At 37.4% G+C, this 21,360-nt stretch overlaps 1 long non-coding RNA gene across 5 annotated transcripts in view; it reads right to left on the reverse strand.

The window, feature by feature from the left end:
• The window catches only part of LOC106041348 (uncharacterized), a 179,025-nt gene that overhangs the window by 136,231 nt on the left and 21,434 nt on the right, over window positions 1–21,360 (reverse strand). The window lies entirely within an intron of this gene.

Raw genomic sequence — 21,360 nt, forward strand, 5'->3', positions numbered from 1 at the left:
AATGAAGTTCAGAGAATTGAGCTGAAAAGGTTACATTTAAGACACACAGTCCATTACTGAACTTATGAAACAACAGAATCCAAACAGATAGAGATTGATTGACTCCAAAAAAACATGCATTAACCCCATTTTTATGAAAGACGAGAACTAGCAATATTTACATGCCTGGAAGCACATATAAAAATGGGTAACAGATAAAGCGATTGCTGTAGTTAATGTTGTATATAACAAAAGAAAATGTGATTTTTTTTTTTTAATATTTTAAAATAGATTTACAGTGGCAAGATTATTCCAGTTCTCTGAGATTAGAGGCAAGGATAGTTATTTATAGTTTTTCTCTCAAGGAAGGGACTCTTGACTCTAAAGGATTTTTGTGAAATAAGGATGGGCTTTCGGTTTATTAGGCAGAAGCATGTTTAACTATAACTTTGATGAGAAAGGTGATTTACATGTGAAATGGATATTGTCTTGTTTCACTAATTAATGTATGGGGTTCGAAGGTAGGTAATGTCCCACATTAGAGTTCTGAAAGTTTGTTAACTCGGCAACAGCATGGTGTGAATGTACAGACAGCTCAGTCTGATGCTGTGCCTGAGCTGGAATATCTTCACAGAAACCAGACCCTGTGGAAACACAATGGTGAGATGCCCACATACCTTTACATGTCAACACAGAGCTAAGATGAAGGACTCAAAGTGGTTCTGTGCTGTGCAGTACATTTACCTTGCATTCCCCCAGATGTCCTGTAGCAACTGCACTACCCAGACTTGTCCATAACTGGAGGAATCATGTTCTCCTAATACTCAGCAGTTAAGAAGTTAATTGTGTACAGAATAGAGAGGATCTAAGTGTCAAACCTAAATGCATTCAGTTACAGACTGATCCAAAGGCTTCTGAGCCTCTCTTCTTACTTTACATTAGTAGCATCCAATGTTTCTTGGACAAAATGTAGGTGACACTTTCAAAATTACCTCCAACATAGATAGGGCAAAAACAGCTTGGTAACTGCAACATATGCTATGAGTTTGATGGCCTAGGCCCCTGCTGCTCCATAACAATATGTTAAAAGCAAATTACCAGACGTACCACAGTGACAAACGTCTGCTCATTAGCAAAGGTTACTGTTTTGCCAGGGAAGACAACTACTCACTTAGAAAGAAGCATACTTCATGCTGGAAGACTGAGAACCACAGCAGCATTGCGCTTTTTCAGATCTTCAAATTAGTACACATTTTTGTTATGTCAGGGCTCTACATCTGTTTAAATATTGTGAACATTTATGAATATTAATTATCATTTGTTCCAGAAAGCTGTAAATCAGTTAATTAGGAACCTGTCATCGTGTTTATATTGTCTAAAGGAAAATCCAAACCGGAACAGAATAAGAAATTAAGCTAAGATTTAGTCTACAATTACCATTTTATAAACACACAACTTGATGCACTCACATTAGAGCCTTCACAAAACATGATGTGAGCTACAATTTTTTTTCTGCTGGTCATATTTTGGTCTAACAAATAAATACAAGAGTTGAAAATTAAATTGTGATGACATTCCATTAACAAATTCCATTAGGTAAAGCACAGATCAAATGGGCCAGTTTTAGATGCTCAGCTCAAAGAGGCCAGCAACTTTGGGAGGTGCTGAATACAAAAACCTGAGAAATGAGCAATGAAAGTTACTTACCCATAAATAAATGATGTAATGACAAATAATGAAGGCTTAACTGGCAAATATTTAACATTGGATCTTTCCTTCCTATATGTCCTCTTCCAATACTTATTAAGCTAATCACTTAGTGTTTTATGAATGTGAATTGCTTTTCCTCCATACTCAGTTATTCTTCTCTCTTAAACAACAAAGCCTCTTCACTGATTCACATCACTTATGCTCTGGATCATTTATATACTCTTATATCGAGAGTAAATAAATACTCCAGCAATAGAGCCAGCAATACTTACGATTTACATTCTTTCTCACAATTTTGGAAAACTATAACATATGTCATATATATATTGGTAGCATGAGTGTAACAAAGAGCCCTTTGAGCTATCTGCCTGGCTTTGACCCTTCTGTATGCAGCACATATTATAAAGAAATTCTGCAGAAAGGTTTAGCTATAACCAAACGTTGTTTTCATTAATGTTCTAAGATCCAGAATGTCTAACTATGCACCGGATTCTTCCTAGGTTTTAAGATTTCTCACTGAAGAAAGCACACAATTTTAATCTGTTAATCAATGTGTATGAGAAATTAACAGTGCCTTTAGTGAATAACAGACTCAGACTGTTAACACAGACAGAGTAAAGTTATTTCAGTGCACCAAAGAAAATGACTTGTATGAGGGATGTACTTGTATCTGTCTAACATTTCAAAGTAAACCTCTCTAATATGGAGCAGTTAAGGAGGCAAAGTAAGCAACCAAGAAGAATATTTCCCTACACAATCTTCCTGGTGTGCATGGCCCTTTGACTTCAAACGACTTTTGACGGATTATCATTCATTCCATTTCTATAAATTCGCAATTAAAACTTACATGCTTTCAATTTCAACATTATCAAAAATGCCTGAAAACACTTCCAAAGCTTCCATACAGCTGACAGCTAATGCTGAAACGCCTAAAATTTTAGGCATTTCTGAGAAGTATCTGCATATAAATTTTACATCATTTTTCCACTTCTGTGTAAACGAAATAAAGTAGGGCATACAAGTAAAAATATGCTGTTATGCTCGTATGTTACGACTTTTATGACTATCGTGACTCATGTACAACAGAAGGCAACGTACAGGGTGTTTCCCCGTGAGTTAAAGACCCATTGAAGTTAATGACTGCTATCTCTTTTTTTGGGCCATTAAGTCTGCTCACTGGTCATCAATCCCCAGGAAATGCCTGGTTCCTGAAATGTTTATTGCCTAATTGAAAGGATAGCAACCAACACAGTAGAAAACATACAGCCTTCTACTGGGAATGTACAAACTACAGGCTCACATTGAGAAACTCCTTTCTTCCATACCCTCAGAGCAGGGGCTGAGAACAACCTGGGAGGGGAAATAAATCTGAGGATACAAAGAGCTTCAGCAACAAACCAGCAGGTTATAAATAAAATCCCCCCACAAACGCCAAACGTTTTTGTTTTTCTTTTTCTTTCTCTCTCTTTTTTTTTTTTAATCATTACTCACCCTGACATGAATCCTAATTAAAATTTTACACAGTGTGTCTTTTAATTAGCCATGGCTGGAGTGGTGAAAGCTATCAATATTTAGCAGGATAATTGTATGAAATGACTTTTCAAAAATGAACAGCAGGCATGAATCCACTCAACAGCAGGGGGTTATTCAGACACACACTGTGCAAGATGGGGTGCCTCAGATAATGTGTGAGAGATAATAATGCACATAGGGAGTGACACATGCTGCCATATTTTGTGCTTCATTGGTTTTCTGCAAACAGCATTTGGCTCTTGTTGCACTCAGGACATCAGGGTTCACACAAGCTACAAGCTGGTGATTTTTATCTTTATGTTGTTGATTTATTTTGTCTTAAATAGAAGGATGTGTTTAATAACAACTCACACAAACAAAAGACTGAGACACAGCTCCATGTATGACCTAGTTTGATTGTACCTAGCAGAGGCTAGCAACAAACAGATCAAAAACAGAGTCTTTCTTTCTTCCTCTTTCTTATCAAAAAGAAAACAAAAAAGCTTTGCCCGTCCAGGCAGAATGTGAAGCAGTCAATTGATTTCTGTTTTGTGAATGCATGTAGTAAATATATTCAGCTTTATTTTTAATAGCATTGTAGCAGTTCACTTCCCACATGATTTTTCTCTCCTTTCTTTCATAAAAGAACTAGGCCAGACAAGTTGCTATGGCACAGTAAAAAAAAAAAAAAAAAAAAAACGTAAACACCTGCAAATGTTTCCCACTTGCACTAAGGAAATGTCAAGTGCCACCAAGTAAAACGGGGTTCCAAGGCTGTTGCTCACAGTGTGAGCAGTTTGTGTGACCAAGTCCTCGAGGAACGAGGTATTCCAGAGTAAGAACACAAATCCCAACACAAATTCCCACCACAGAGAGCCAGATGTAGAGCCCAAATGAGAACAGCAGCGTGGACATTCTGGTTAAATGTATGCAAAAACAAGTATCTGACTCAGCTGTTTCGATGTAGAAGATGTGAATGAGCGTATTTCTACCTGCTGTCTGCAGAAAGTCTCTTGCTTTCCCATCATGGTAAAGAAGACTCCTGCAGCTCCAGGACATTCTCTGCAAGTAGGTAGGTGGAGGAGAACACCAGTGCATGTCCAAGGCTCTTAATGACACTAGAATTAAACGCAATGGGCCAAACGGGTACAGATATATCTGCTCATCAGTAAGGCAGCAGACTGATGACTGAAACCTGCATGGAATCTGTACAAAATGGTAGTACACACCTGTAGGATTTTCAGCACAACTCAACAGTGGGACTGCCCCCTGAAATGCACAAAAATTCAGAATACCTTGGCCTCTTTTTTTTTTTTCCTTTCTTTCATAGTATGAGATGACTGGAAATAGCCTGAGCCCACAATGCAATATTTCAGCAGAAATATTAACTCTCTCTTTGCTATGGCATATAATGCAGCATCAACTGCACCCAAATCTTTCCCATAATCCTTTATAGCCAAATTAGCTATAAAACTGAGAGACCAAGACATACAGCTACATTGTATATCATCTCAGTGCACTGCATACCACCAACATAACAATTATAAAGCAGCTAATGCAATTAGATTGGCAGAAACATGAGAGATTTATAACACAAGACCAGTAGGAAAGACTTTTTTTCACGACTTAATGGAGGTGTAAAGCGCTAGGGTTTACAACATAACAGGCAGTTGCAGTACTATACCACTGATGAATTACCCCTTCACAGGCTCTGATCTAAAACCCTGTGAAGCCAGAGGAGCCCCTCCACTGAGTTCAATGACTACTGCAATGGGCTCCCAAATTAAGTTTGTATGTAAGCCTGGGAACCCAAGATCTTGTTCTTAATGCTGCAAGAGATTTGTTGAGTGACTTTAGCCAGTTCATTTCACCCTTTCGTGCCTCAGTTTCAATTTAAACTGAGAATCACAGCAGTTTTTACAACCTCCATTGAGTAACAGTTATAAATCTCTCTAAAATTCCTAGGAGGTGATATGCTGGTGCTAAGTATTTTTAACACTAAACACATTACCATGTACAAAGTTGGCACTTAACAGTTAAGAAAACAGCTAAGGAAAGAAAAGAGGCACAGAAACCCCAGAGACGTAAAAGCAACACATCAAAGTATCCTGAAGTTAAAAATAGTAATGATAAATAAAATAAATAAAAAAATAAAGCTAAAAACCAAGACAACTGATTAACTAACTACTTTAAAACAGTTTTATATAAAATACCACAATTTACCTTTTTCCAAACACTTTCTCCAACATATGATTATGTTGGATCATAATCAGAATTTGTTTTGTCAAAAAAGAGGAAGACTAAATGTGAACTTTGGAATTTCAGTTAATTTTCCAAGGTATGTTATATAGCAAAGTATTTCAATGAAAGAATCATAGAATGGTTTGGGTTGGAAGGGACAGTAAAAACCAATTAATTGCAACCCCCTGCCATGGGCAGGGACACCTCCCACTAGTCCAGGTTGCTCAAAGCCCCATCCAGCCTGGCCTTGAACACTTCCAGGGGTGGGGCAGCCACAGCCTCTCTGGACTACCTGTTCCACTGCCTCACCGCCCTCTGAGTGAAGAATTTCTGTCTTATATCCAACCTAAATTTACACCCTTTTAGTTTAAAACTGTTTTGCATTGTCCTATCACCACAGCCCTTGATAGAATCCCTCCTCATCCTTCCTGTAGCCCCCTTTACCCCTTTAGGCACTGAAAGGCCACCGTAAGGTCTCCCTGGAGCCTTCTCTTCTCCAGGCTGAACACCCCCAGCTCTCTCAGCCTGTCTTCACAGCAGAGCTGCTCCAGCCCCCTGACCATCCTTGCGGCCTTGTTGTTCCAGTGGAACATCAGTTTATATGCACTCAATCTTACTGTAAGACATAATGAAATGTAACTGACAGAAGTATAGTAACAAGACGGTCAAAAAGTCCAGGAAGATTGACTGAGTGGTACATCAGCTATAACAGCACCAGCTGAATGGTTATATACAGCATCAGACCAAGGTTACTATCATCGGTAGGCTGATGTTTCTCACGTGTTTTAAAACTGTGAGGTGCTGGCTGAGAACTGGAGCTGGGGCACAGGTATGAGAAACTTGTTCCTTCTGTAAATGTATATCAGCAAAGGAATGAAGTTCTCTGCCAGTGTCCGTTACATCCCTTGAGAGGCACAGCCTAGGCTCCAGCACTGGTTGCAAACTCTTGTCCCCCTGGAGCTCGCACAAGCCATCACCCTGACTCTCCCATCTCCCACAAAAATAAATTAGAAAAATAATTACATGCAATAATCTATCTAGAGCCAGCAGCAGCTGGATTGGGTGAGTAACCCCAGAGATACTGTTACACATTCACATAATTCACAATACATTAATCTTGCTGCCAGTAAAAGTAATTGCTTAAGAATTAACTTGGGTATTTATGAAGGCACCTTACCCTTCATATAAATGAAAGCTCTGTCATTTAGCCAGTCTTACAAAAGATACAGTAACTGAAGGGACATTCGAATTAAACATGAAAATACTGTTGCACCCTAAGGGAATGGAACCTGCCATAAGTAAAAAAAGATCTAAACACAAAGTAGTATGGCAATTTACAAACTGAGTGGCTGTCTCTCTACAATGTTAATAGGCACTGAACACCCAAACCTCTCAGATGTTTGAAAAAAACACCCTAGATTTCAGACAGATTTGTAATCCATGCCTGGAACAGAGGGTTCATTAGTTAGATATACCTCAATAGTAAAATAGTGGACCCTGTTTTTCTGCGGACTACACATTGGTAAAATGCTGCAATAAAAAAGTCATTTAGTTGGTTGGAACATCTGTCTGAAACACTGGCAAATTTGCTGTTCCTTGTATAATGGAGGACTTTATATTTAGCTTTGCTTCCATCCAAAGCTGGTGAATGGTGTTGATGTTATAAATGAACTGAACACAGATTTCTTTTTTTTTTTTACTACCAGCATGTGTCATCATCCCTGTCAGTCACCAATGTTTTGTGTTATATGTACCCTTGATTTTTTAATAAGAAGCAAATGTGTCACAAATATTCCAAGCACAATTTACAGACCTTTAGCCTAGGAAGCAAGAAAGAGAAGGAAAGGGAAGGGAATGAACATCTGTGTCAGTTCTGCTTCCTACCTGTTTGTATAATTGCTCAGAAGCAACTGCAGGCCAGATTTCAAGGGAAAAGACAGCTGGACAGGCAGGCAGTTGCCTGTTAAAAGCAAACATTAGAGAGTGAGGGGAAAACCATCCACAGGGAATAGAAAGGAGATGGAATCACTGGTGTGTAAGTAATCTAGGGCACCTGTTGGGGAACCTGGAACCACCATGGGCTGAAAACTATTAAGCACTGAAGAAAACAAATGTCCACCAACAAAATGGATGAGAAGCTTAGAAAGCTTGGAAAACTTGGAAAAGAAAACCAGCTTGCCCTGGAGTTTTTGTTGTATCTAGAACAAGTTCATAAGCCGCTTTCATTGCATTGATGCAGCCATTTCAGATTCTTATGAAGAAAGCAGCTAGAGGAAGTGGTAGCACCTGGCCCTTACCAGTCTAGAGAACAAAAGGCATTATTAAAGCCCATTAGCAACAGTGCAGCTGCCAGTTAAGGACAACACACAGGACTTATGGATTTGAAAACCACAACTGTGGAGAAAGAACAGCTGGATGTACAGAAACACAGACAACCTCTTTGCCGCCAGCAGGAAAAAAAACGTCTATATTAAAATACATCAGACCTTTTATATCTTTGAAATCTAGAATCTGACTTTATTGCAAGCTCTGGGCCTTGACCCCAGACTGAATCACTGCTCACCAAGAAGGAATTTAAGGACAGACTGAGGATTATTACCAGCTGGATGTGACAAACTCAAAAAGTTCTGATAACATTAACTTTTTAATTTGTGCAATATTCAGTTTTGGACCATATCAGTTTTCGTCATAATCAGTTATTATAGCAGACTTCAAAACACAGTAATCCCCTTGGGAATCCTTCCATCAAACGGATCAGGCGAAGGTGCAGGAACAATTCGTGGAACTATTAGATAAACTAAGCAATTATCAAGAAACAGCCTGGCTTTAGTTTTAGAATATTCCAAAATCTCTACAACATTACAAGTGAAGCCAACACAGCTGCATTGAAACACAGAGAGATAAGTGATGAATAATCCAGAAAATGTAACTAATGAACTTCATTGGAGATATTCCTAAACAAACGTTGATTTTCCAGACCTAAATAGAGAAATCAAAGCTGGATTTTAGTTTTCAAAAACTACCTGTGAGACGTTCATCCATTATTTGGAATTCTAACACTCCGCAGCAATAAGCTATCTTTAAAGTCAAGGCACGTAGTATGAAATTAAAACACTACCAACAGTGATTGCAAAATCCTTTTTACCAGTATGTGTGCTAACTATTCCAGTCAAATCATGTGTGTAGATGTATGGGAAGTATACAACTGTGTGCATGTACTCAGAAAACAAAACAAAACAAGAACTGGTGAAGACAAAAAGGAAAAGGGAGATATTCAGCTGAATTTGTTTCAGTGAAAGATTTTATCATAGGTTTTGTCTTTGTGATTGTATGGTTGTTTGTTTGTTTGTTTATCATAAAAAATCCTTACTTTCAGGGTCAAAGACAGTACAAAGTAAAAAATCAGAGGATACTATTAAGCAGGCTCTGGATATTTGATGCAGATAGCTTTCAATTTCAAAACAAACCAACAATTCAAGCCAAATTTGACAGAAATCAGTTTCTGGTTTGTAAATCTATCTAATAAGCCTGCTTCTACGTGAAATAAATCCGGTTTTATTTACATCTATCAAAATGATCTAAACTACAAATTTCATTTTACTGCAGAGTAAGTTAAAGCTCAGTGGCTTACCTAGAATTTCATTCTGCAAAATGGATATTCAAAGCAGAAAGTAAAACTTAAAATTGTAAGAATCAAAGGCAAAAAAAGTGGAAGTGCTCCAAATTTCAGAGTTCTGAAAACCACCCCAGGAGCTGGACTTTGCTGTGGCAATATTCCATTTGGAAGCAAGGAGAAGAGGTAGATCATTTTGTGTAAATTTATTGTAAAAAGACAAATCTGTAATATACAGCAAAGAAAAATTAGGAGCTAAGAAAGCATTAGCAAGTACTCTCCATAGGAAGTGGGAAGCATTCACAGCAAATGAACTGGATTATAAATATTTGACTGATGTTTCTATCAATAGGAATAAGCAATACTATCACTGGACAGATACAAATTTAAATTTTGTGGGAAAAGAGCACCATTCTTTTCCTCTGACATACCCATCTGGAGAGCAAAAATATGATCTCTGCTAATTGGGCACGAATACTGCAGATGCTTGAGTAAGAGCAAACGATATTTCTTTATGATTTACCTACAGAAATCCAAAATGGCAATAAAAGTTACAATGCAGCGTGTGACCCGCTGATTCCTATCCCGTTAATACTCCACAGTCATTATCAGGCATCTTTATTCACTTGCCAAATGATGCTATCTATTCTGTCTCACATAGCTCATTTTTGTTTGGGTGCACCCATTAACACACTCACTGTGATATGGACAGAGCCCCTCCCATATTTCACACACATTTCACTTTGCTTCATTTCAATCGTTACCAGGCCAAGCTTTTTGTGTTTGTAATTTCAACACTACACAGCAATCGTCTATGTCAATAACCTCACCTATAGTGACTCAGACACAAAATAATACTATGGTGGTACACGTTGCCATGCATTTGCAGAGCTGCAGTAATGACCCTATACACGCTTTTAACCCAGAACAAATGCAGGGCAATTTAGACTTGGTTTAGCATGAAATGAAAGAGAATTAAGGTAACCTGTGTGACCTTGAGGATGCTGTCGACAGGCTGAGAGAATGCAAGTGGACAGTCACAGCAACTCAGCTGATGCTATAGAGCTGCATCTTGCTCCTGTGTTTTAAGCCTCAGCCAAACCACTTCTATCTTCAATATCGCACAATCATAGCACTATATGCTATTTCTAGCCCAGCCAAATCATCTTTCTGAAGCTCTCAAATTGCTGTCAAATTATCAAAGACACAAATTATAATGTAAACTTGACAGAGAAGGGGTGTCTGTGTGTGCACGTGTTTAAAGAGAGGGGGAAAAAAACACAGAAGAAAAAAGGCAGTGAAAAAAGCTCCTGCTGATAGCTGTGCAGTGTGCCAGTGTGACCCACCAGCTTTTGCTGAGTCTCAGCCAGGTTTCAATTATCATCACGTACCTGTTTCTGTGAAACAGTTTGTTAAGACAAACCAGCTCATTCTAATAGCTACTGGATTTTCTAGCAAAGTATGAGCAGTGTGTTAGGAGACACTGAGAACAAAATCCTGAAAATGGACATCACACATGTACAGATCAATAAAATCTTTCAACTCAAACTCCATCAACAGTTTCTATGTCAAACATAGACAAAGAGAGCATGTGCAGAAGAGCACAGAAGGTGCTTCTTGCAACAAACTCCACAAATTCAAGACGCTCTCAGGACAAGCCTCCTGACAGCTGTGAACAGTCCAACCTGCAGGCAGGAGACATGCTCCGTCTTTGCCAGATTCCTGTAGGAGGCATGCTGTCCGCTCCAGTTAGGTCTTAGAGGATAGACAGTCTTTGACCTTTCGCTGAATGAGGCTGGTAGTGTTAATTCCACAAGCCATGCAGTGACTGCACAGCCCACTCACTGCCAGATGCTGTTTAAATTGCATATTATCAAATGGTACGTTACCCAAATTAATTCTGTAAATCAAAGAAGCTTGTGATTTTTTTTCTAGAAAATCCTTAAATGTAGAAGACGGGTTTGTTTGCTTTTGCTGTGGTTTGTTCTTCTGAATATGTCAAGGGCATAAAAACTTCCCCTGAAACACAAATATGCCCCAGGTCTCTTCTCCTGAATTAACCTGTACCTTTAAAATGTTTTTTTTTCTGAAGGTGTTTCAGTTTGCATTACAGCTGTGTATTAACAGCTGGACTACATTTTCTTTTTCTTTTTACAACACGCTCAAACCACATGCTCTTTCAAGCTCTCTACTCATTTCTTCTCTCCAACTTTAAAAAAATAAGTGGAAACAGAGCAGTCCCAGTCACCTGAAGCACTAAACAAACGCATCAATCTTACTGTGCTCAGCAGAGAATTTAGCATGTGGACCAAGAGCCAACTAGCTCAGGCAGCATTAAGCTCAGATGCCACTATACAGGTGTAACATGCAAACACAAGTTGCAACAAAGGAAATTTCAGTTAGATACTGAAAAAAAAATAAACAAAAACAAAAATTCACAATGAGGGTAGCTGAACGCTGGAAAAGGGACCAAGAGAGTGCACAGAATGTCTGTTCCTGGAGATACTGAAGAGTCAGATAATAATGGCGTGCAGTATCTGAACGTATCACAGCACGTTCTGAATAAAATTTACAATAGAGACAAGCATAGATGAGAATGAGCAGTAGCACGGCAAGTCATGGCTCATGGTCAGCACATTCTGCAAGCACACTCACAGATGCTCCTGTCCAGCCACTTCAGGTGCAACTGCCTTATTTGTTGACGTACCTAATGCTTGGCATGCAAACTGTTGAAAATGCTGCTTGCTAACTACAACCAAACATAGAACTCCACTTTTTTTCTAAAAATTAAAACTTATGGAAAAATGTTTTACAACATAATCCCCCTCAAAATCTTCAAAAGAATCAATGAGGATCATTATTACTGTCATTTGTAGCTTGACACTTGAGAAATTTCAAGAACAGCTATTTTACTCTTAGATTAACTAAAGCACCGAGAAGCAGTTAATATGAAATCAAAGTAAGTTGATGGAGGACTCCTAAGTGACTTCTCAATGACCTAAGGGCTGTGACAAGCCATTAGTCCTCATTCCCTTCCCAGCAGTAAATGATTCCTCAAAGGGTAAAAAGTTAACTTTAAGCTATGGTGTCCCTGAGAAGGGTACAATCCTTTATGTAACCTCTTCAATTTGCCTCTCTGTAACAAAAGTGCTGCATGCATTGCTGAAGCCTTTAAAGAGCAGGAATCCACAAAAGGTCAAGACCTAAATGACATATATTTCCCTTTAGCCTGCAGATAAGTGAGAGCAAGTTTTCTCAACACAGGCTTAACAGTAAGCCCTTTAACATTTATCCTTCATACCAAAACCAATAACAATTTATAGCTGGGACACAAAGATTAAAGCAAATCAAAAAATGTTTCAAGCATCTCCAGAAAATAAGTTCTTCTTTGAAAGTGATTGCTTTATCAAACAACTGCTATCAAAACATAAAGTCATGGAGGAAAAACATGAAATTATTGTAAGGATAAGTTTTTTTTTTTTTTTTTTTTTAAAAAAAAGATTACAAAAGAAGTGCAATATTTGACCAGGTGTTTAACACCTTAATCTGAGCTTCAACCACTTTCTAAGGATAGCACAGAATAAACCTTATGAAAAATGTACCTTAAACTGAGCAAGTAGTGACAACTTGAATTTACAATGTATTTTAATACCTCCAGAATTATTTTTATTTGTACACCGATTCTGGATTTCCATGCCAGAAGTCCTGAGAAAACAGAAGTTTTGTGCTTTCATAGATGTTTTCACTTTTAAAAAACATCTCTGCACTTATAAACAATGTGAAGAATGTTTTCTTTATAATAATTTTCATTATAATGTTACTAGATACTCTGATTTAGAGGAGCTCCAAATCTTAACAAACATGAGCATTTCATGATTTAAAGTTAAAAATAGCTTTTTTGTTTGTTTGTTTGCTTCCAAATTAATATTTGAGCTTTAAGCAGAACTGCAATAACTTCTTTTTATTTGAAAGCTTTGCCATGGTTTAACCAAGAACAGGATCAAAACTACAGTCCGTGCTCAAATAATTTTATATGTATTAACACTAGGCTGTCTGTTTAGCACAGTTAGTTAGAAGGACTACATAAAAATTATACTATTTCAGTCATATCAGATGAAACTCACTCAAGAAGACTTGAACGATACCAGCCCTCTAGGCAAAGGTGACTTTTACCAGCTTACAAAGTCCCAGATAATTATCAGCACTGTAGGTTTCATTTTTTATGTAGTGCTAGACACCTTCTAGGTGATTTCTTAAAGCTACCTGCTTTATGAGCCAAGAGTTCATGAAAGGTAGCTGAGGAACATCTTGCAAGCCCACTCAGCAAAATGTGTGTATTGATTCCAATGATTTCACTGGAGTTAAGCATGTGTTCCTGTACTTATGTTAAACAGGTACGGAAAGTAGACATTGGGTAGAGTTGGCATCAAGAGAAGAACACAAAGGGTGTATTCTCCTCTTTCTTCTTTGCAGAGAGCCTAAAATTTGACCACGTTAATATTACAGGTAAGTCGATATATTTTTTCTCTCCTTATGTTTACCAGCAAACATATAGAACATGGAACAATAGAACAATACAGAACTGGCATTGTACCAAACAGCAGAGAGCAAACCTGTCACATATAATGTGTGCTGTTACCATGTGTTGCTGTCAAATGGTGTCACTTTTAACATTGCAGTATCATTACATTTAAAATAAATGTAATATCAAGATACAAGTGTTGGTCCCAGATGGAAAAATCACTGAAACTGAGAAGTCAGAGATCAATTTCCAGAACACACTTTTTATACAGTCTAATTTTCTTTTCTACTATGTATCAGAAAAATAGCAAACTGAGGTGATAACAACTTTGGACCAACTACCAGTGCAAAACTGCTGCATCCGCTGAAGCTAGTGGTAATTTTGCTTTGGATTTAAGAGAAACAGAACTTATACCAGGCATACTTGTCAGAAGGAAATGAAGAAAATGTTCAAAACAAATTGATAGAACAATAAACAATCTCTGAAAGCCCCAAATGAATCTTTTTTCCAACGTGTTAAGATTCTTCCACATCCCTCTCATCACTTTTATCCTAAAATTTCTTATATTTCCTTCAGTTATACTTTTCAATAACAAATAGTGATATAAATCACTTAGGGGGTTGACATAAGAGAATTCTTTTTTCTTTTGAAACCGGAGATAAAACAGAGAAAATGAGAGACTGTTCCTAATGATAGGAATTGCAGGAGAGAAGCTCTCTGGGAAGAGAACCATACTGAATTTAAGTGCAAGGTGTACTTCCTTTCAGTTGATGTTAGCATCTCTCCCTCTTTGACAGTCAGCTCTACTAGCTTCGTTGCCACCTACTATGGCTACTAAACAAAGGAGTTTATTTCTTTACCCAGCAGAAAAAAGGCTCAATGCTTTTGGTGCATTGCTATCACATTTTCTGGCAAGAGGCAGAGGAGAAAGCTAATAATCAAGACAAAGTTGAAAAACAATGTAACGTGACCCTCTGGCAAAGAGAAATCCTATCACCCCCAATCTATGAAATAGGTATTGTTGATTCCAACACTGAATATAATCTCCCTTTGACTCATACACTTTTTTTTTTTTTACTGCAGATACCTTTATAATCTTGCCGAATTACATTAGAAGGCACACATACATTTATGCAGTAGCACACTTTGTTGTACCACAGCAGTACTTAATCAAACAATCAGGAAATAAAACCCCACAGGTCAAAAAGCAAATGATAATATTCCAACTGACAGAATTCTTGTAAAGATTTAACTCATCCATGTTTCACTTCTATTGTTTTACGCACCACATGTTTGCTGTTAAATGAGATATCTGAATTAATTTCAATTCTTTCCCAAAATGAATGAAAAAAGAGACAATAGTTATCCATCTATGAAGAACAAAATCAAAAAAGGAAAAATGCCTGTCAGGCTTTAAAGAGGGTATAGAAAAAAATACCAACCATATAAAGAGTGGAAAAAACACTATAAAATGCCTTTGGAAAAAAAAAAAAAAGTCTTCAAACTCATTTTTTCTTAAGTAAAAGCTTATTCAGCACATTACCCCTGTAAACAATACAACTGTCATGGCATTGTACTTATTTCCCTCTGTGATGTTCCTTTCAATGTGATTTGCCAGAACTCTTAAAATGTGTTTGACTGTTTTACTGTCAAATTGTCCTTTGTTGTCAATTGTTCTCTTTGCAATGGCTCACATATTCAGCAGTCTTAAGATTTATTTTGCCAGTGAGAGAAAACAGCAGCAGAACTCTGCCCGTTGAGCAAAAAGAACTACTTGATCCCCTAATACTTGGGCTTATGTACAGGAAGAGTAAGCCTAGATATTCTGGATCTATAGTTGAAATGAAGTAAACCCATTGGTATTGAAAGGCCATTACAGGGGATCTGATTTGGGGTAAGGCCCTGCAGCTAATGAGATGTGGCAGATGAATTCTGAAACAGAACCAAAGGTCCAAATCTCCAAATCAATGTGAAATGAATGCTCTCAACATCTGTCAGGAGTACTCAGTGCACCACAGAGCAGGCTGGTGCAATCTGAAAAGCTAAAAATAAAGTAACTTGAAAACTTCAAGTCACCTTCTAAAGAGATACCACAGCCGATGATTTGTGAGCTATCTGGTAAATAAATGAATCTACTTACAACCTCTGCATTCTGGAAAATGAGAGAAATGGCATTCCCATCGTGTTTTTTTCACTTCAGTTGTGAGGTAGTTTTGGAGGTCATCTCCAGAACCATTATACTTGACACTATGCAAAGGCTGTGCGAAGTGCATGCTCATGAAAGCAGTATCTACCAGGATAAGAAAGCCTCAAACAAAACAGCACAAGAAATTTTCAAATCAGTACATTTGCCTTATACAGTGCTCCTTGCAATTATTTTAAGTACAAACAATACATCTTACCCTTCACCTGGTGCCAGTTTTGGGGGTTATACACCACTCAGGGTTTGACTGAGTAAATCAATTTCCCAGTTTTATATTACGAGAATTTTTCCAATGACTTTTGTACATTTTAAATTAGCCCTTTTAAAATGGAATATACAGTTGGAATAAAAGAAGCAGTGGATTAGACTAGCTGCTATGCCTTGAAATTATTATTCTTTTGATGATAGGCAAAGGTTCTCATAATGAAACTTTTTTTTTTTTTTTTTAAGACATTGACAATTTGCAGTTGGAAAGCTTTGATGATAACACCTAATTGGGAGTAGAGAACACACCTGTAACCTAGTCAAGAATTTGGGACTTCATTGGCAAGCTTTTCCTGCAAACACAGTAAACACTATGGATGCATATGTCACTAACAAACAGCATCGATTAGTGCTTTTGAAGTTAACAGATCAGCATTGTTGAGATCTGTACTACTAATATATACAATTTGCATAAAGGAAAAAGAAGCAGCAGAGGCAGGAGCTCCTTTGTAACATAGAAAGTATCAAGGAGTCTTTCAAAGTCCCTTCCAACATTAAATATTTTCTGCTACTGTTTTTCATGGGGACCACTTATTGTGCGAGTTATATCCAGCCATTTACACAAGCTGCCATAATAAAAAATGAAAACAAAGATAAACAAACAAACAGGCATTTCTAAATCTATGTTGGCAGCAGAAACTTAAAAGACAGGAAACATTTGTTCTCTCTAAGGCTGATGAGTTTTAGTGCTGCTAACTTACATTCCCAGCCTCCGGCTTGAGGTGGTCAGCCCACAACCTGCTATTCCAGAATACGGTGTTTAGCCTTGGGCAAAATAAAAAGCAAATGTGGAATTCATCATGGACATAATAAAACAGCAGGGAATCTCAATCCTCTGCTTCTGAAGGCTCTTGGCATACTTGAGAACTACCCAAAGAGAGTGTAGATCCCTCTCCAAGAATATCTTCTGAGAATCTGGAACCTGGATGAATTCCTAAGCCAAATGTCATTAATGAAAATAGCACGAATCCTCACTAACTTAAGCTAACCCTTTCTTGCTCTCCTCTGCATGGGCAATAGTTGTGGCAGACAAAGCTTCAATGTAACTGCTAAAGCAGTGAGCCCAAGCTGAAGTTCTCCTCTAGTGCCCTCACACCTCCAGCGGTTTCACTACCGAACACCGACTAACTGACCATGACAACAGTGTAAATGCACTGTCAGTGGCAAACTTTGCCACTAACTTTCTCAAAACGCCATAGGATTTTACTAAGGAGTCATATCTTCTGCCATTTGCTTGAGTTATTCATTATAAGTTAATGTGTGCTCTGATTTTTCAAACAGTTGAAACGTGCTGAAGGCAATTTTGCTTTAAAGTGCTAGTTACAACCTACCCAAAAAGCATTAAGGGCTGGTCATTGCTTTTTATTTCAGTGTAAATGTTCACTTAAGCAAGAAACAAGGCAGGAGCAAAAGGGGGAAGCGAAGACAGTAGCTAGGGACTGTCCATTTCAGAATTACGAAAAGAGGCTGATCACAGACTAACAAGGGATCTGAACTAAATCAGACTGGTTTTACCATCTGTGCATAAGTACGGATGAACTGTCATTCTAACTGATGGAGATTTTATTTCCTAAATTAGCTTCTCAAATGGAAACACTTAAAACCCACTTTGAATGCACAGCTGAGTCATGAATGTGTTTATTCTTATTATTTCTGTCATAATGAATCTTAAATTTGAAAAATGCTTGTTGAACTATTTTTACTTGGATAGAAATAAAGAAACTGCATTAAATTTGTTGTTCTTCCTATACCCTCTGGCGATCACCGCATCCCACTTTTGCCTAGAAACCCCTTCTGCTATTTTATCAGCATTGTTTCTTCCTAAATGAAACTTGCTACTCATCTTCCTGGGAGCAATTAATTTTTTTTTCCTTGTTTCATTTGTGTTTAAATAAGCTATTGATTTTATTTTCAAGGTAATTTAAGGTGGGAATACAGTCCTTATTTGATAACTACCAGCCTAAAGTGCTTTGAGTAAACAAATTTTATGGTTTCAATTTGTTGTTTTTGTCATCAAAATCAACCAAGCAGCAACTACAACTCATGTGGTTGGATTTGTGGACTAAATGTCGTGTGAAGCAAGAAGTAACATTAATAATTCAGTAAAGTGCTACCCGCGGCTAAATGATTACAAGAGATGGGGCACAACACTCTATACTGGTACAAAAAGCTTGTCATTAAAATATACCCTAAAGGGGGTGACAATAGGGTAGCTGCATAAACAAAATTAAAGACCTTTCATTTTTAGAGGCCATAATTTTATTACATGAGACTCATTTCTGCCTCAGGTGCTGTCTGCGGTAGTCCACCTGAATGACGTTGTAACATTGCCATCAGCTGCTGGGCTGTTCAGAAACCAAAAATAGTTTGTCCAGGCTGTCCTATCAGCTACTGAGGTTAGTCATACCCAAAGAAATGGTAGATGCAGACAGAGGTTAACTATCACTGTGCACATTTTTTACTTCTATCTTTTCTACAAGATTGGACATCTAAAATGTTGATATTTTCCTAATATCCATGCCTGTCTGTAAAGCACATTTTAAAAATATATTACCAGTTCTCGGATAGGTCTCTTAAACTGTCTGAAGCTTTTACATGTCATTGAATGAAAATTAATCTCCCACCTCCAACCCAGACTTTCATTTTGAAAAAAAGTAATAGCTCTTCATCTTTAACAACACGTTACTCAGCTTACAAAGTCTATTCCTGTATTTCTTGCCACTAAAGCCTGGACTAAAACAAATCTAGTAAGTATTTTCAAATGCTATACTCATATTTTAAATATCATCTAATAAAAATATTCTGAATATTAATAGCTTAAAATTTAAGCATCCATGGTAATGATATATATTTCATAATATTGTTTATATTTTTTTCATTATAAAATGTTGAAAGGCCTATGAAGAGCTAGTAAATAATAAATAACTGACTACAAAGGGTTGGGCATATGGTTAAGACAGAGAACCAGTTTCATGGTTAAGAAGCAGACAGAGGCTTAACTTTCAGAAAGTCTTGACAGGTTTCAATAGGAAATATCAATAGGAAAAATGTATCTTTGACAAAAAGAAATACAAAAAAATTGTGGCCAGAACCATCTATTAACAGCAATAATGAATTAGGATTTGACAGGCATACTACCACGTTTCCCTTTAAGATCAACATGTCACTGCATATCCCTTTAAGCCAATTGTTTTAATAATCTATTTTACAAAACAGAAAAGGTCCCTGAGAACAGGAATATTTAAGACCTATGCAAAATCAACTGGATCTTGAAAATAATATTGCAATGCACGAATACTACGTGATTCCCTTCCTGTTATGAAGTACACAATCAACCACCTGCATTTGTCTAAATGTAAAAACAAAAACTACCCAGGGACTGACAGCAAAGGAGAGGAAGAGCTAAGGCTTGTTTTCCATGCTGAATGCAGTTGAGTTTCTATTGCTAAAAAGAAGGAAATTTGGCAGATACGACTGTGGGGAGGAAAGGTAAACAGATCAATCTGCCCACAGGGTTTGTTTTTTTTAAGACTGCAGTGAAAATATTGGTCAGTTGGCTAAATTATAAACATTTTAACTGTACAGGACCTAGCAAGACATAACTGTCCTCGAGTCTGATTTTTGTAGCTCATACTAACAAAACATCAATTAATTTGACCAGATTTAAACACAATAATAGTTCGAGAGCCACCATAGACTCTGGAAAAATGGAGCCTACCAGTTATTGCTCTCATATTTTCAAGCCGGTCCTCAAGCTCTGTAAGCAACTAAAAGCCTGCACGGTATTGCTTAGCTAACAGCTATTGCATTGAAAGCCTGGAAGGAAAGGTTGTACGAACAGCTCCCGTTTCCTTCTCCTCATGCCTTTAAATGACGTTACCAACACAGGTTAGATTCCTGAGCCCAGCTCCTGTATCTTCTTCCACAGTGCTGTCTGCTCATTACAACATAGCAGCATGCTTCTGAGTTTCTCCATTCTTAGATTCATGTAATTACTGAAAGACTCATGCTTTTAAAATTTTTGCTTCCTATAGAGTTTAAATATATATACACATACAAAAAGCATAAGGAGGGAGATCCAGATAAGTCACAGAAGCTGGCAGCAGGGACAAGCTGAGAGACATCAACTACTGCATTTATGGAAATGTTGTGCTTCAATATAGGAAGAACAAGCTGCACTTCAGACAGAGTATGCGGCATTTATTAAATATGCAAAAAAAGAAAAAAAGAAAAGTCTAAACTAGTTGTTCATTGTGTTGTCCTTTGGTTAAAAAAAATAAAAAGAGATGGCAAAATCTTTGCTATTGTGGTGATTGATCTTGTCATCTTCATATTGCTACCTGATAGTTGTCTGGAAGAGTAAAATGCCTGAAACATAAATAAGTCTGTATTCAAGGTGCCTTCTTCCAGGAAAAAATTCTCCCTCCCAATATTTCTCCTTGTATTTGGTAACAAAAAAGCAGTAGAATTTTATAATCATACATTAAAATTTTAGAACCATTTCAATAGCTATCTCTGCATTAAAAAAAAATAAAAGAAACCTTCAGTAGGGTCACTGACATTTAATGAATTATGAAGTGGTTCTTTCAGAGCATCCCAATCCGGTTATCTTGCTAGCCTCATTAAGATTTTTCTATCTAGAATACCAACCCTTTGATAATATCTACTTAGTCTTGTTTTCCGTCTGACAGCTGTCGCAGAGGAATGAATGGAATATTTTAAGATTTTTACTGAAGAGATTTTCTTCGCATCATTTTGGTGACATTACACAACATGTTGGCTAAATCCTATGCTCACAAGGTTCTTTAAGAAATACCCTCACCGATGTAGTCATGGTGAGTATGCCATGACTAAGCTAATGTAAACACTCTGCAGTGTTTTTGAAGACCAGACCTTTTGTCTAACACCGTATACTGCGTGCTGTTCATCACAAAGCAGGAAACTGGAATAGCTCTTCTGTGTACTAAGTTGCCAGAAGACTGTAGGTAGTCACCCAGAGCATCTAATTTATTGAGTTTGACTTATTCATTGTCTTAATATGTAAGTAGAATATAAAGGTTAGATTATGAATGGTAGCTGACCTTGCAGTACATGCAAAGGATATTGGAAGATCCTCCTTACAAAGACCTCTACAGCCATCAAATCAGAGTTTGCTATGATCTACCACTCCATCCCCATCAGTTCTAGCCATAGAGATCTATGCAACAGTGTTTCAAGAAAATTTACTGCAACTTTACTAAAAGCATGACCATCAGAAATCACACTAACATCTTCTGTAAAAGTCTTGACTCCAAATGTTTGCAATAACCTTGTAAA

The sequence above is a fragment of the Anser cygnoides genome, chromosome 16 (assembly GCF_040182565.1).
Source record: "Anser cygnoides isolate HZ-2024a breed goose chromosome 16, Taihu_goose_T2T_genome, whole genome shotgun sequence".
Lineage (NCBI taxonomy): Eukaryota > Metazoa > Chordata > Aves > Anseriformes > Anatidae > Anser > Anser cygnoides.